At 37.8% G+C, this 14,932-nt stretch overlaps 1 protein-coding gene across 9 annotated transcripts in view; it reads left to right on the top strand.

Annotated features, from left to right (window-relative positions):
* Positions 1 to 4,870: 4,870 nt before the first annotated feature.
* Positions 4,871 to 14,932, top strand: part of Slc7a2 (solute carrier family 7 member 2) — a 77,248-nt gene continuing 67,186 nt past the window's right edge. For 4 of the 9 annotated variants that reach the window (XM_021265091.2, XM_087217188.1, XM_004853080.4 and 1 more), the window contains exon 1: positions 5,022 to 5,168. The gene's annotated coding sequence lies outside the window, so the exon portion shown is untranslated. Of the gene's footprint in view, positions 4,930 to 5,018; positions 5,169 to 5,263; positions 5,608 to 14,932 lie in introns of those variants that run through there. The other 5 variants (XM_087217191.1, XM_021265090.2, XM_087217190.1 and 2 more) reach the window with 4 other exon arrangements.

The raw sequence follows: 14,932 nt of genomic DNA, 5'->3' as shown, positions 1-14,932 counted from the left end.
TCTTCTAGGGGAAGAGGAGGGAACTAGGGATTGAACCCAGATCCTCATGCATGCTAGGCAAGTGCTCTATCACCAGGCTACATCTTAGTTCACAGAACTGACTTTAACATGAAGAATTGTGACCTCCTACAACATTACAAAACTAAAGCTAAGGGGCTGGGGATTTAGCTCAGTGGTTCCATTGCCTGCTTCACAAGTGCAAGGTCCCAAGTTCGATCCCCGGTACCCGCCCCAAAAAAGACTAAAGCTAAGAAAAAATGTTGTAGAGCCAGCCCTGAGAAGCCCAAAGAAAACAGCCATATTCCCTTTTAACATAATTACATTGTCTTTTCTGTGTCATTTCATCATGGCTATCAAATTAGCAGGAGGTCAGCAACTAGAAAAGAAAAATAAAGTCAAAGCTTGAAATATGGCAAAGCAAGCATGACAGATGTCTCAATGTTTCCAGGAATGGAGGGTGTCCTAGAACATGAGACTTTTGGTGCTAAAAATGAGACAAATCAGAATGGTTGATCGATGAAGGTAAATAGCAACTTAAACACTGAGTTCTGTTCTTCATGTGGGTTGGTTTCATCATTCAAGATTCATGTGAGAAAAATGTTTCCTTAGAGAAAACATCCCACATTGTCTAGAAATCTATATCTGGAGCATATATTTGGAGTCTTGATCAGAAGCAGGGCAATGATCTGGTTGGCAGTATAAGCGTGCCTTTATTTTCTGTCTTCATATCCTGAGTGTGGTTAAGCAAAGAATCAGAGAAGTCATTCTGCAGGTGACTGAATGCGTAAGGCAAAGGAGATGTACAGATCCAATCTAAATCAGGGCATGACACTCACCCCAGACAAATCTGGTCTATGCATCTTGTTCCAAGCCCACTCAGTGCTTTCTCACTTCTATTATCCCAGAATGCCTTTCACTTTCTCCTACAGCTGCAGAAAAGAAGAAATACTATCTCTCCCTTAAGGACCTGTTGAAATTCCATTTCTTCAGAAAAGGGATTTCTAATCACCTCCTCCTTGAAGCTCCCATGGGGCTAATTTTCTCTTTTAGATTTTGTCTACTGCTTGTACCTATAACTGATTTTCAATGTCTTATCTCCTCAACTGGGTTATGAAGGGAAGGCTGAAGCAAGGTTATTATTTCTTTTATAAAAAGTTCCTTTGATCTTTTGCATAGCACCTAGCTCAGAATATGATTGTTCATTGCCTAAGTCAGTGTTATCCAGTAGAAATAGAAAGTGAGTCACATTTCAAAAAGTACAAAGAAATAGGTGAAATTAATTCTAATCATATTTAATCTTACTTAGTCCAATATACCAAAACATTACTTCAACAAGCAATCAATATGAATAAATCATTAATTTTTAATGTATCAAGTCATTGAAATCCAATGTGTATTTTACACTGCAATATATCTCAATTTGGACTAGCCACGTCTCAAGTGGTCAAAGCACATATGATTAGTGACTACCATATTGGATGGTCTAAATGATATTACAGGTCTAAATGATAACTTGAAGAAAATGTATGAAGCCAAAAGAAAGAATTTAGTTGGGTTCTACAAACACTGAGAAGATAGCATAATTTTTTGTGAAGACTACAAAAATTTTTGTTAACATAGTAAGGGCAAAGATTAGGAGGGTAAATTTATAGAAATCAAGAGAAAGGGTTATTTCTGTGATAAGAGTCAATAATTTAAGGTATTAAGCCCGAGGTAGCAGGAGAACAGTAATTAAGTAAGAAGAAAATAGGAGAAAGATAGTCTAAGAAACACATGAATTTGTTTTCAACCACCAAGTTTTAGTCCAGCTTGTCTCACCAGAAACATGAGTTGGAGCAAAGATGAGGAATGAGCCTGGCAAAGCAGCTTTTGGAATTGATTTCATCCAGTTGGTTGAGCCTTAGAAATGTACAAGTAGGAGTGTGAAATTGATGGATATAAGAATGATCCAAGAATTTAAACTTTAAAAGGCTACAGTTAGCAAGCAGAACAAAAAAAGTTAACAGGATGGAAGGAGGAAAACTAGGAGATCATGGAAGGTGGGGATAGGGAGAGAGGCCATTTCAAGAAAGAAAACAGAAATCAGGAGATAATTAAGGCACATGAGAACTGAAAGAGATCCATTGGACATGGCTAGGTAAAGATTTCTGGTGAATGAGGATCTTTGTCAAGGCTGAAAGAAAGAAGAGGATTTGCATTAGCTGAGGCCCTTTTCGAAAACCCATTTTTTATTCCTTAGAGCCACAGGCTAACTGAAGATGTTTGGATTAAGAAAACTGACTTTTCCCAGCAGATACAGTCTCAGCAGGAACCCTGGCAGAAGGAAACAAGAGACCAGCACAGAGCGGGTGGAGCTCTGGGGGATTCTTGATTAATGGCCAATGTAAAGAATACTCAGCAAGAAGAGGAGTGACAGGATGCAGGGAAATTTTAGGGCAGTGTAGGACTGAAATCCATTGTGAAACCATTTTTTGGTTTTAGTTAAAAGAGAAGCAGAAAAATATGAATTTAAAAGATAGCTTGTCATCCTAAGGACTTCTTGTATTTTTTCCCTAACCATTTGTTCAATATTTCATTGCTTACCTTAAGGGATCGGCAAATGTGGAATGTGTCCAATGGAAAATTGCCTTTAAATTTTTACACATTTTTTTAAAAGGGTGTGGAGAACAGGAGTGGCCCAAAAGCCCTCCAAACTGTAGTGGCCTGAACTCTGGCTCAATCTTTTTTCTCTTTGAGGCCTATTCAATTGTATCACAAAGCGTCTGTAACCAGTGTCCAATCATTTGAAAAAGGGGGGCGGGGATTTTTAGCTTTTTTTCACTCCATTATCTTAAAGATAATAAAGTCATAAGTTAGAATTAATAATCATCAACTCACTCGGTCTTGATAATAATTAAAGTAAATCCCTCATTTGTGCATTTCAGATTTACTTTGGGTTGTATTTGGCAAGTGTGGGAGGACAGGGTGTGGAAATCATTCAGCTACAAAAGTCCCTTGAAATTCCCTGCAATTTCTTAAAAACTTGGGAATTCAGATATGCACAAATGTTTGTGAAATCTTCAGAAGAGAACACCTAGGATATTCCTGAAAATGACTAAGTTGGATTTTCTGTTTCATTCTTAAGGTGGAAATTTGACAGACAAAAACAAAAGGTTGAACTTGTTTCAAATATTTTATTTCTGAAAATTTTATTCTATTTTTTCTTATGTCTCACAATCCATCTTACAGACTTGATCTGTGGACATCCACATATATTTTTAAAGTTGAGAACTAATTGAAGATGTAATGCAAGACTCAGGATAATTGGTATATTCAAACAGAATATGGAATATACGTATTAAGTTAAAAGCTAGTGTGACAAACGACTCAGCAATCTTGTTAGAGATTTGTTTGAAAAGGTGTATTCACTTCTGCTTAAAGATGAAACAGCTTTTATTATTCACACATGGATACTGTCTTTTTGTCTCAGGAAGTACCAAAATCAGATGTCTATATTATGTAAACTCAAATATTGGTATTTTGACAAAATTAACGGTTTCTCAATGTCAGATTTGTTTATCTCAAATCATTGTGCTTCGATCTAAGCATAAATTAAATGTAGGTTATTTAAATAAAAATATATGGAGGAATATCAAGCTTAAAATATAAATTTCTTTAAAAACTAGGTGAAATTGTTTACTTAGGTCAGATCCCTAGTCTTTAGAAATTAGAGGAAGGAATCTTGCTTTATGCAATGCCTCCTAGCTGTGGGATTAAGTGTGAGCTGGGATTTGGTATCAGCATCCATATGTATCATTTCACTGTGTCATTCATAATAATTTGCATGCAGAATCTGTTTTGTACTGTAAAACTAAGTCTATATAACCTTTATTATATTATATATTCTATAATATTGTATATAATATATACTTGTATGTATATTATATAATTGTATAGTCTATAATATTGTATATTATACATTTTATATAATATATATGATACATATTATATGCAATATTGGCTCTAACAGATAACACCCTTGGAATCAGAGTGCTGTTCAGACCTGGAATTCTTTAATGGGATACACGGATGGCCTCTTAGTGTACATGAACTCTGAAGAAAGTAACAGAGATTTTGTGTGTGTACTATTTTCTGGAGTGATGCTCCCTCCATTCATTAGGTTATCTTGCGGAAAGGTACATTTATGTATCACATTGCCATGCACCTGGGACTTTGCAAAAGATGAACAAAGATGTTTACCACAACGTTAAGCAAATCAAGGGAAATCTTTCTGACAACCCAAAACAGTAAGACACTGTTCAATTCATTGCGGGTGTTTTGCTTCATTTTAGATTAAAATGAGCAAGAGTTTCACACTGTGGCTTTAATCTTGTAAGAGACTCCTAAAATAAACAATAACACGGTATGAGAGAAATCTTGATTGTGTAACTTCTGCTCTTGCCCATTTGGAAATAACAAATGCCATTTTCTTACAAGCCTACCCTCAAATAACCATGACTATTTCCATCAGTCGAGTTTTCAAAATAGCAACTGCACATCAAAAACTTGTATTTCATTGGTGGAAGTAGTACGATTTGACAGAGCACACTCATCTGGGCTACTATTTGCCCTTATCACATTTTATTATTATTTTATTTCCCAATTGTCAGAATGAAAAATAAACATAGAACCCCCCCCCCCCAAACCCCACACCGAACAAAAATTCTACTTAGTAGAAACTTCGAAATGCTGCTGGGGTTGGTTGCTTCAAAGTAAAAGAGACGAGTGTCCGCTCCTCCTGCCCGCGCCCACCCGGGGAACGGCGCCCACCCAGGGAACTGCACCCCACGCGCGCGCGCGCGCGCCCCAGCCGGGCGATCCCCGGCGAGCGGAACTCGACACCGCCTGCCGGGAGGATCGGCGAGCTCCAGGCCCGCGGGGGCGGCTCCGGTGGGTGTCCGGGCGGGTGTCCGGGGGGAGCGGGAGGAGGCGGCGCGGCCCCGCCCCTGGCGCGGCTACAGAGCAAGCGCCCACGTGCCCGGCCAGCTTTCTGCAGCGCGGCGGCCGGGCGCTCATCTCCGAGCGGACCGCTGAGGCGCCCGGATCTTCTCCACCCTCCTCCAGCCCCGGGACCCGACGCGCTCAGCCCGCCCACCCGGCGCTCCCGGCGCGATCCTAGCGCAGCCCCAGTAAGTTGCCAAGTCTGCGGCCAGGCGCAGGGGCCAGAGGGGAAGCCTGGGGCTGTCCAGCTGCGCGCAGCTGCCCGGAGACTACGCCTCCGAGACGGCCCGCCGGCAGTCGGCCCGGTGGCTGGGGCTGCAGCCGCGGTCCCTCTTCCGCGAGGCAGAGCTCCACGCTGCCCTCGTCTCCAGAACCGTCTGGGGGCCGCTGCTGCCGCGCGGGCGTTGGGAAGGGGCCTGGCACGGGGACCCACAAGGGACCTTCCTGTAGCCACTCTGGTTCCGGGGGACACTGGGCACCCCTCTCCCGGAAAACAGCTCCGTGCGTTGCCCACTGAGGGGCCTTTGGAGTAGCCTGTTGCTCCCCGGGGGTTCTCAGTTTAAATCTGCAACGTGTCTTCGGTAACTGGAAGGTTTTTCACATCCTGCTGGGGACCTGGTAGGACAGGTAAAATGGCCCCTCGTGGTGTTTGTGCTGATGTTTTTAAGTCCATGCGTGTCTTTTTGAACGCCTTTGAGATGGGATATATCTTGTAACCACATTTCATGAAGTATTCAGCCTTGAACTGCACTAAGCCCCTCACCGCTGAGCGTCCATTCGACCAGGTATAGCCAAAGTAAGAAGACACAGTACCGTGGAGTTATTTCAAAGGAATACAATCAACAAAAGTTAGAAAGTTGTGTAGGCTTTGAAACTACCTAGATTTAAAGAGTAAAAAAGTTCATCTTATTCAAACTTTAAAATACCTAAGAAAAACTGCCTAAAAGGTCTTGAAGTGATTCATTTTGGACTGATGATGAGATTTTTATACAGAAACATTAATCTTTCTGATAGTAGGCTGCCCCAGATCTTATTTTAATAGAGCTATCTGGACCCGGGGTCTGGACTAAGAGGTTGTGTATATGGCCTTTGGCCTGATAGCCTGATAGTGTTTCATTTTTGCTTGAGCCAGCCTCTTAAAACTTCCCCAGCGTTAATAATAATTATTACCTCAGGAAAGTGAAACATTTTGTGTTTTCTTTAGAGAATACACAGGATAGGAATATTGTTACTGATATACTTTCTTATGATTGCTTTGTGATATTAAATCTTTTTTGTCTCCTAATTACACTAAAGTTTAACATGAAGAAATAATCTCTTAGTGCAGAAGAACATATAAAATATTTTTTTCTTCTTTCACTAAAGAGTTGCTAGTTGGGTGCTCCAGGGTGAACGCAAAAGGCTGTATTATATGCGTTTCAAGTTTCTTCCCTTGCTTCTCACTTCGGTTCCACATTATGCCTTGACTTTTCAATGTCATTGTCTTAAGGTATTTTAAACTTTTAGGTTATGCCACGACCTTGGAGATCACAGTAGAGATTTGTGGTATCTATAGAGATTCACCTTGTAGAATCCTTGACGTCTTTAGCATGTCAGCATGGCTCTTTTGATCCCAGTCCTCAGTCATTATCCCTGAACTTAAGAGTTATGAGCCTATAAAGGAGTTTAGAAGCAAAGAGACCTGCTTTTAATGATCATATTAAAAGCTCGAGAATACTCCGGAGTTTTTCTTCTTGTATTCCATCTATTTTTGCCACTTGAACATGTATATCTGAAGAATTTTAACGTTCACGTTTCGTTTCTCCCACTACAAACATTCAGCTAGGAGTGCCTACTTCTGTGCTTGGTGGCTCTCCTCTCACCTTTTGTTCTCTTCACCTGTTCCTACTTTGAGTCGTCGTTTCTACTGGCTCTTCTGGCCAGACAAGGAACTCTCAGTGGCCATTTTTTCTTTTTCAAATGGTTTTCCCATGTAATTTTTCTCTGGTGATTTCTCTATTTAGCCTAGTTAATGTCTTCCTTTCTCTTTTGTTAAAGTCCCCTGCTAGGTGTGTGTATGTGAGCTCATGTTCAGAATTATCTGCTGTTTTTATTATGGTGAATGCTATTGACTTCAACAATTTGATCTGTCTTCAGATGTCTTTATTCCTTCACTGAAAACTTACAGAGTCCCTACTCTGTTTCAAACTTTGGGTAACCCAAAAGGTAATCTGTAGCTCCAATCTTGGAGGGATTTTATAATTATTTTCACATTTGCTAAACTCTCCATTCATGGATTTTAAAAATAACTTTTGGTTTTGTGTCTGTATAAAAACTAACACCACCTCTCAATAGATGTGCTGCACTGCGTGCACCAGAAAGCAAGTGATACATGCACTCTAGTACGTGAAGAACATGCCATTGTTTCGTCTTCAAAAGCACATGTCCTTGTCATTTTCATTTTGCTGGTAGTAACGAATTTATCCTTAATCTTCTTGTATTTCCTTTTATGTACTTGCCTTTCTGGCTGTTCTTTTTGAATTGGTGGCTATAGCTATAAAAATGTTGTGGGTCCCACTGACAAAACCAAACCAAACCAAACAGGAATTCATTTCAGTAAGGCACCAGCTAATCAAGATGATCACAGCATGATTCATCTATTAGGTTTTCTTTTTTTTTTTGGCCACTTCAGTAAACATAACTGTTATATACAGTAATACTGTGATTCAGGAATGTTTCTGTTCTTGAACAGTTCAGTTCAAGAGCAAAAGCATTTGGCACAATTTTGCTTCCGGTTGCAAACTCTGTGTCAGGTGAGAAACAAAGACCAAAGCCATCCTCCCCACATGAACAAGAATGCCACCACCTTCCTGGGGAACAGGACCTTGACCTTATCTTCCCCAGAATCGGGCAACAAGTTAAGTTTCTGAACCGAGGCACCACTGTATTGGCTATGGAGGTGAGTAGTATACTGTAGCTTTTCACAAGCTCATGGACTCTTAAACTGTAATCTGAGAAGGACCTCTGCTCCATTTCAATAACCTTCTTGCTGGTAAGAGCAAGAAGTAGTAATAACTGAAGAAAAGATTGGAGTTAATAAGGTTTTTGTTTAAATGTCTCCATTTAAATATATGGGTCATTTCTGTTCTTTGACTCTTAGTGTGAATTTCTGTCTTCTGAGAGATCTGGGGCACCAAGTGTTTTTCTGGATGTGTAGGGCTGTGCTACCTTGTTGAAAATCTTGGATTTTCTTGACAGAGGACTTTATTCACCTGAGATTCAAGATAAGTGTCATGTATTTATTTTATGCCTTGTCTTTGTCCCCTGAGAAATAAACTGGATGAAATTAAATAGAAAATGAAAAACTGTACCCACACATCCTAAAAGAATAGAATAATGCTGCTGGATGCTAGCATCTCTTTTGAGAACTGAGCTGACTCAGGGAATCAGCAGTGAGGCACATGATATGAGAACATTCCATGACCTTTCTTCCAGGAGGTAAAGAAATAAAAGCCCTACATTATATTCATTTTTGGAATATTTGGTGAACAATAAATACACAACAAGGAATTTTTATGCCTCTTATTGATTCTTAACTAGTTTTTCCCATAGTTGTGGGGAAATTCTCAGTTCTTTCCTTAACCCTTGCTGACTTCCATCAAAGCTCCGTAAGTCTTCATACAGTTATATCTAATGCAATGCTCTTTTATGGTCAAGACTCACATCCTTCCAGTGAAGAACTAGTGATCAGTGTATAGAGCTTGATATTACCAAGGATGCTTGATAGTAATGTAAACTTAAAGCTCACTTTTTATTGATTTTTACTTCTGTGTGGGCAGGAAATGTTGCATGAGCTGATAACCGTGATCACGATTAGAAGATAAAGATTTATTGGGGTCTTTTCTTGCCTTGGCTTTGTTACCTATCATGTTAGCAAATAATGATAAGAATGTTGATAGTCACTACTGGAATTAACAGTTATTTTATATTGAATCACAAAGAAAAATAGTTCCAATTTTCACCATTATTTGTTCACTTAATGTGAACTGGGGGCAGATTTTCTGAATGTAATACAATTTTTACTTTTTAAAAATCACTTTCAACTTCCTAGAACTTTAAATATATTTGAGGAGTGGGAGTGAGAAATCATTTATATATGGCATTACAGCATCTGTTTTTTTTGTTTGTTTGTTTTGGTACCAGGGATCAAGCTTGCACTTGCGAGGCAGGTGGCAGCACCACTGAGCTAAATCCCTGACCCTACAGCATCTGTTTTACCAAAACATGAGGACTCTTTGGGTTATAGTCCCTATGCCCACTATTCGTACTGTCTGGTTTCTTTCTTTTCAGATTCCTTAAAAGTATTTTTAAATACAAACACAAGGAAGAATGACAGTTACTCATAATGTCAAACTTTAGATGTGAGAAATAAATTTGAAAGATACACACTCTTCTCATCCTTTTCTTAAAGATGACCCAGTATTATTTTTTCGATTTTTTATTAGTACGTATTTGCAGTATATAATATTTACATTCATCTCAGGAGCCACATGCATATACTTAACATATCTTAATTCTTTTTCTTCTCCACTCCCTCCTCTTTCCTTTTCTGATACTGTCTGGTTCCTAAAAAAAGATATGCATTTGGCAGAAACAGTTGGATTTGACTTTTTTGTAAAACTAATGTGCAAAATTTATATGGTCTTAGAAGGAATATTTTAAAAAATGTTTAGAATGGATTATCACCTCTACTTTTTAACCCCTAGCTGGTCATACTCGTTGAATTGTTACCTGCTTTAGTGTATGTCAACACCCAGAAGAAAGGGGCACAGTTACTTTTCTTTGCATCTCTACAAACTCTAGATCTGGACCATAGTTGTGTACAACACATATTTATCCTTGAGCGATGAACTAACCTCTGATGATGGAAAACTCCCAGCAGAATGTCTCATGGGATATTCTTAGAAACAAAGTTGCAAAGTCCTCTTTCCTACTCAAAGGAAATCCCAATCTATTGAATTAATGCACTTGATAATTTGGTTGTACATACAATTACTAAATACTACAAATTTTAGACAGGGAAGAGTTCTTCATTAGAAACATGTTCAGGTTAGTGACTTACCACTGTTTTAAAAGAAGTATATTTGCTATAGCTTTTTAAGTCCCATCAGACATAGCTCTTCTCGTATACAGGTATGGATTCCATGAAGATGTGAAGGAGGGTAGTACTGCCTCACCTTCCAGGTCTCTGGTTCTTAAAAATATACCTTTATAAAGATATCTAATGGTTATTCCTAGAGGTGGGGCATGGAGGGGTAGACCAGAAGCTAATTCACATTTTAAAACTTAGATAAATTATTAAAGGGATTGCTGGAATGAATCCATTTCTTCTAACTGAAAAAAAAAATCACAAGGTTTTGTTGGTTTTTTTAATGGTGCCTAAGAACTCAGAATTCCATTAATCATAATTCTTCTGAAGACACTGGTGTCATGCAGTTGTTGGTTCATATAAGACAAATGAACATTCATCTTGGTTCTTGGGTTAGGTACTGGGTAAATATTCATTGTAGTATTTTTTTTAAATAACATGAATAAATAAAAATTTAAATGATTTTCTCTAAGTAAATAAAATTTTCAAAAATTTCTTCTCTGTGTTTTTCCTTCAAGTACAGAGTATTTTTATCAAAAGACTTCCCTTGCTTCTTTCAGAAGGATAGCTTTTTCCAAACAGTCATTTTTCTTTTTCCCTCATGAAATTTACTGTATATTCACTTACACAACTTTCCTGATCTCTTCAAATTAAGGGTACTTAGTACTTCTATATAAGGCTTGTAGTTCACAGGATGTTTATAACTTGCGTCAGGTTCTTATTATTATAAAATTCAAATGAAAACTGTTTCTGATAGTTTGTATCAACTTGGATTTGTATTCCTCTGAGAGAAGTCTGTTTGCGAAAATTCAGGCTATTCTATAAAGACTTTTGGTCTGCTTTAATGATGATATTAAATAACACATAGGATATTGAAAGCTTATCTTTCAATTAGTCTCCCTTTAAATTATTTCACAATTTATAATCTAGAATTATAGTAATATTTAAAAGTATATAATTATAATTGGCAGAGATAAATAATGATTTATAGAATTGCCAGTGGTCTCCATTTTGAGATGAAATTGGGATCATTTTGAGGTGCCAGAGTAGCTAATAATTATGTCACATTTTTCTGTTCTATTTCTATATTCTTTCTTCAGCAAACCCATGCATATTGAGTCCCTTTCCCACCAAGTCCTTTCTTTGGCTCTCTTCTATATTATAGACAAATAATACATATACCTAATTATGGGCAAGTAATATAGATAAAGTTTCATCAACAAATTTGAGCTGTTAAAGGTCTTAATCTGTTTAGGTAGAATCATTAATATTTATGACTTGAGGTCCTTGCTGTTTGAGCAGTAAAAAGACTTGAATCATGTGAGAAAACTAAAAAAATTCACGTTGAAAATGAAGTAGTTGTTAGTGTTTTCTATTAAAAGGCAATTACACTTGAACTAATGGAGTTTTATCTATCTGATTTGTCTGAATATAGATTATAGTTCTTTGATGTACAGAGAGGAGGCTCCTCCTCCTTTACTCTTGCGTGTTCTCCATTCAGAATTAAGTTTCTAGTCAGTGGAAGAAGAACCCTAAGATCACAGTGGTATTCTGTGTAGCAGTGGGTTTGTTGGTATTTCAAAGGGGATTATGGATATTTTGTGATAAAAGCTTACATGCTCCCATCATATCCAGTTCATTTCCTCATAAAAGACAGAGCGAACATATGTACATGTAAACTGCCCCTACTTCATATGGTTTTGTATAAAATTTCTGGAAGTTCAAGATTTGCTGAATCTCAGCCAGTGTGAACAGCTAGTGATTCAGGAAACTAGAATAAGAACCCTGTAATACAGAAGTCATTTCAATGGAAATGTGTCTTAGGAGAGAATTCTTTGGGACAGGATGGGCCTTTGTGATCATACATCCTTCCTCTTGCTGATTTAAGACTGCTTGTGACCTCCAAGAAGGGCTGGAGGTTGGATCTGAGATGAGTGAGGCAGGGGTGGGCATTTTGTGAGGCAGAGCACTGTGTATGACCATTCTAATTTACACCATTATGCAAGTAATTTCCCTGGTCTCAAAGGACCACTTTGGACTTTCATCTCCAGCATCACCATTTTCCAGTTTTTTCAAATGCACAGATTTGCACATGGCCTCTGGACCAGGAACTAAATGTTATTCTGAGTACTAGTTAAGATCATCTCAATTGAGTATTTGTAAATGTATCAAAAACAGGAAGAAAGGAATGGATAAGAATAGTTAATATTGGTCTAGGGCAGTGATGGTGAACCTTTTAGAGCTTTCAATGATACAAACAGCCTGCTGAGGCATGCCTGCCATAGATTCACTACCACTAGTCTGGGGATATAGCTCAGTGGTGGAACACTTGCCTAGTATACTTAAGGCCCTGGGTTCAAGTCTTTTGCACCACACACACACACACACACACACACACACACCAAAAGCAAAGCAAAAAAAAAAAAGCCAATATGAGTAGTCAGTACCCCATTTTCTTTTCTAAAGTTAGGGCATCTGTAGAGTGAAATTAAAATTCAATCATAATGGTACAATGTGAGTCTCATGTGGATCTGGTGGAAATCTCTGGAATTTATAAAACTTAAGAGTTAAATAAAACTAAAGAGCTCCTACTCAAGAGCATGGTAAGGATCACTACAGGACATTTATCAGTTTTTAAAGCATGAAATTCCTAAAGCTCTTCCTTTTACTTGTCATGTTTGTTTAACAGTGTGCAGAATGAATAGCAGTGAGGCAAAATGAGGAATTTTAAAATTGATTCTTCTGCTGAAATTCTTAATTTTTGCAACACTTGGCTTGATATGTGGTTAGAATTTGTAATGTTTTGTTGCCCCCAAATAGTCCTCTTTTAAATTCATTCCATTGTAGCAGTGGTTATGTAGGTGGAGTAGGTTTTGTGTGTGTACTATTCATCAAGAAAATAGCATAAAGCCATTTACATGCCAGTGAGGAACAAAAGGAGTTTTGATAATATTTATAGTACTAGAGCTATGAAAATATATCCTAAGCTGGTGCCTGTTTTAAGCGCTCCTGAAACTGAATATTTCACCTTTAAAACCAAATCTTTTTTTAATTAGATGAGGGATTCATGGATAAGGCTTGGCATCTTGAAAATTTCATTTGGATTTATCACTACAAAAATGAGAAAGGCTGGTAAGTGTTACATTGCTTGCCTAACATGATGAAGGCCCTGGACCTAATCCTCAGCTCTGAAAAAAAAAGACACTGTTGTGAGAGTTGGTTTTGTATTCCAAACTCTACCTTAACAGTACGTGTAAAACTTTCTGTGGGAAGTTTCTGACACTTGAAAAATGTTCATTTCTATCCTTCCCGGCCATGGATGATTACTGAGTTCCTGGCACTACCTATGTGCTAAGCACAGTACGAGACAAATTTGGAAGAGAAGTAAGCTTCTGAGAATGACGTTTTAGAGCTCTCTTTTTATGAGTGAAGAAACTCAGGACTAGGGAGGTTTAACTCATCTAAGGTTAAGTGGCAAGGGACCAAGTGAAAACTAGAATCCAAGCACTGATTTATAGCAGGCTTTCTGCTTTTAGGAAAGCAAATTATAATTACTGTAGTATACTGCTTATGTGGAATCTTGTAAATGGGGACCAGAATACAATTTTAACTTTAAAAATATTTCAGATTTTAAAATTTCTTGGAACGTAACATGTGTGGATATTTAGAGAATGATGTTTTTCAGATGTCAGCAGTTTTAGTAAATGACCTACTTTTACCAAAATAAAATGTAGTTTTAATCTAAAAAAATAAAAATATTTTAAATATAATTTCTAACCCATTCAAAGTCATTGGGATTTCAATCTAGTAAATGGTGGTTTTGAATAAGTAAGTTCTGTTTGGAATGCTGTTGTGTTATCTTAAAAAAAAAAAAAAGCTATTTGAAGTGTTACATTTTCTGATTACCTAGGTAACAGATGGTTTGCACTTAGGTCAGGGAGCCAAACAAAAAAGAGCAGACTTTGCATAAAATTTCTACTGGTGTAGTACATTTTTTCTGCACTGAAATGGATCATATGAACTTTCTAAATAATTAATAGCATATTTACATTGTTCTGGTCCTTTTTGCTGCGGAGTACAAGAGGGATGTGAAGGACAAATGCTATAGCTTTGTCACTTTAAAAAGTTATTCTTGTAAATGATTTATAATAATTTTTCACTTTCATTGTATTGCTAATTCTACTTGTGTTGCATGGCTTGTCTTTTAATAATGGTAAATTTTTCTCAATGATTTTGGAATCTGAAGGCACTATTATCTCACTGACTAGCTGGAAATGGTACTACCTTAAGTTTTAGAAAGATTTTAAACTCAGAGCCTCAAAGAGCCACACCGTTTCTGTAGGCCCAGTCTTGAAAGTATTTAGTTAGTGGAGTTGAATTTAATTTTGATTGTGGCCATCACCAGCCTTTTCGTAGTCCTCAGCTCTTGGGGTGAGTGGTGGTGGGAGGGGCAGTGAACACTGTACACAGCGGGCAGAGTGCTCTTCCTGAAGTGCATGTAGCTCTCCTTGCCAAGACTGTGGGCCAGAACTATGGGCATCAGCTGCAGTCATGATAATTGAAAGTTCAAATCCTCTGTTTTAAGAATGGGCCTTTACTTCATCATATATAATTTTAATGCATTACATATTAGACCAGGGAAATCAATAAAGTTGAACTACGTAAGGTTATTTCCGCTTTGTATCCATGGGTCAGGATGAAGGCTGTTTCCAAGAACTGGAAGAAAAGTGCATAGTTTTTTAAGTAAATGTAAAGCAAAAGGAGGAAAAAAAAGAATACAAAAGGTTTTTTTCTTTATTTTTGCCCCCAGCAAAGTGATGTATG

The sequence above is a fragment of the Heterocephalus glaber genome, unplaced genomic scaffold, assembly GCF_053883595.1.
Source record: "Heterocephalus glaber isolate CG9 unplaced genomic scaffold, H.glaber_assembly_v1.0 deba00001461, whole genome shotgun sequence".
Lineage (NCBI taxonomy): Eukaryota > Metazoa > Chordata > Mammalia > Rodentia > Bathyergidae > Heterocephalus > Heterocephalus glaber.
Note: the sequence above shows the minus strand (reverse complement) of the source record. Positions and strands in the feature narration are given on the sequence as shown.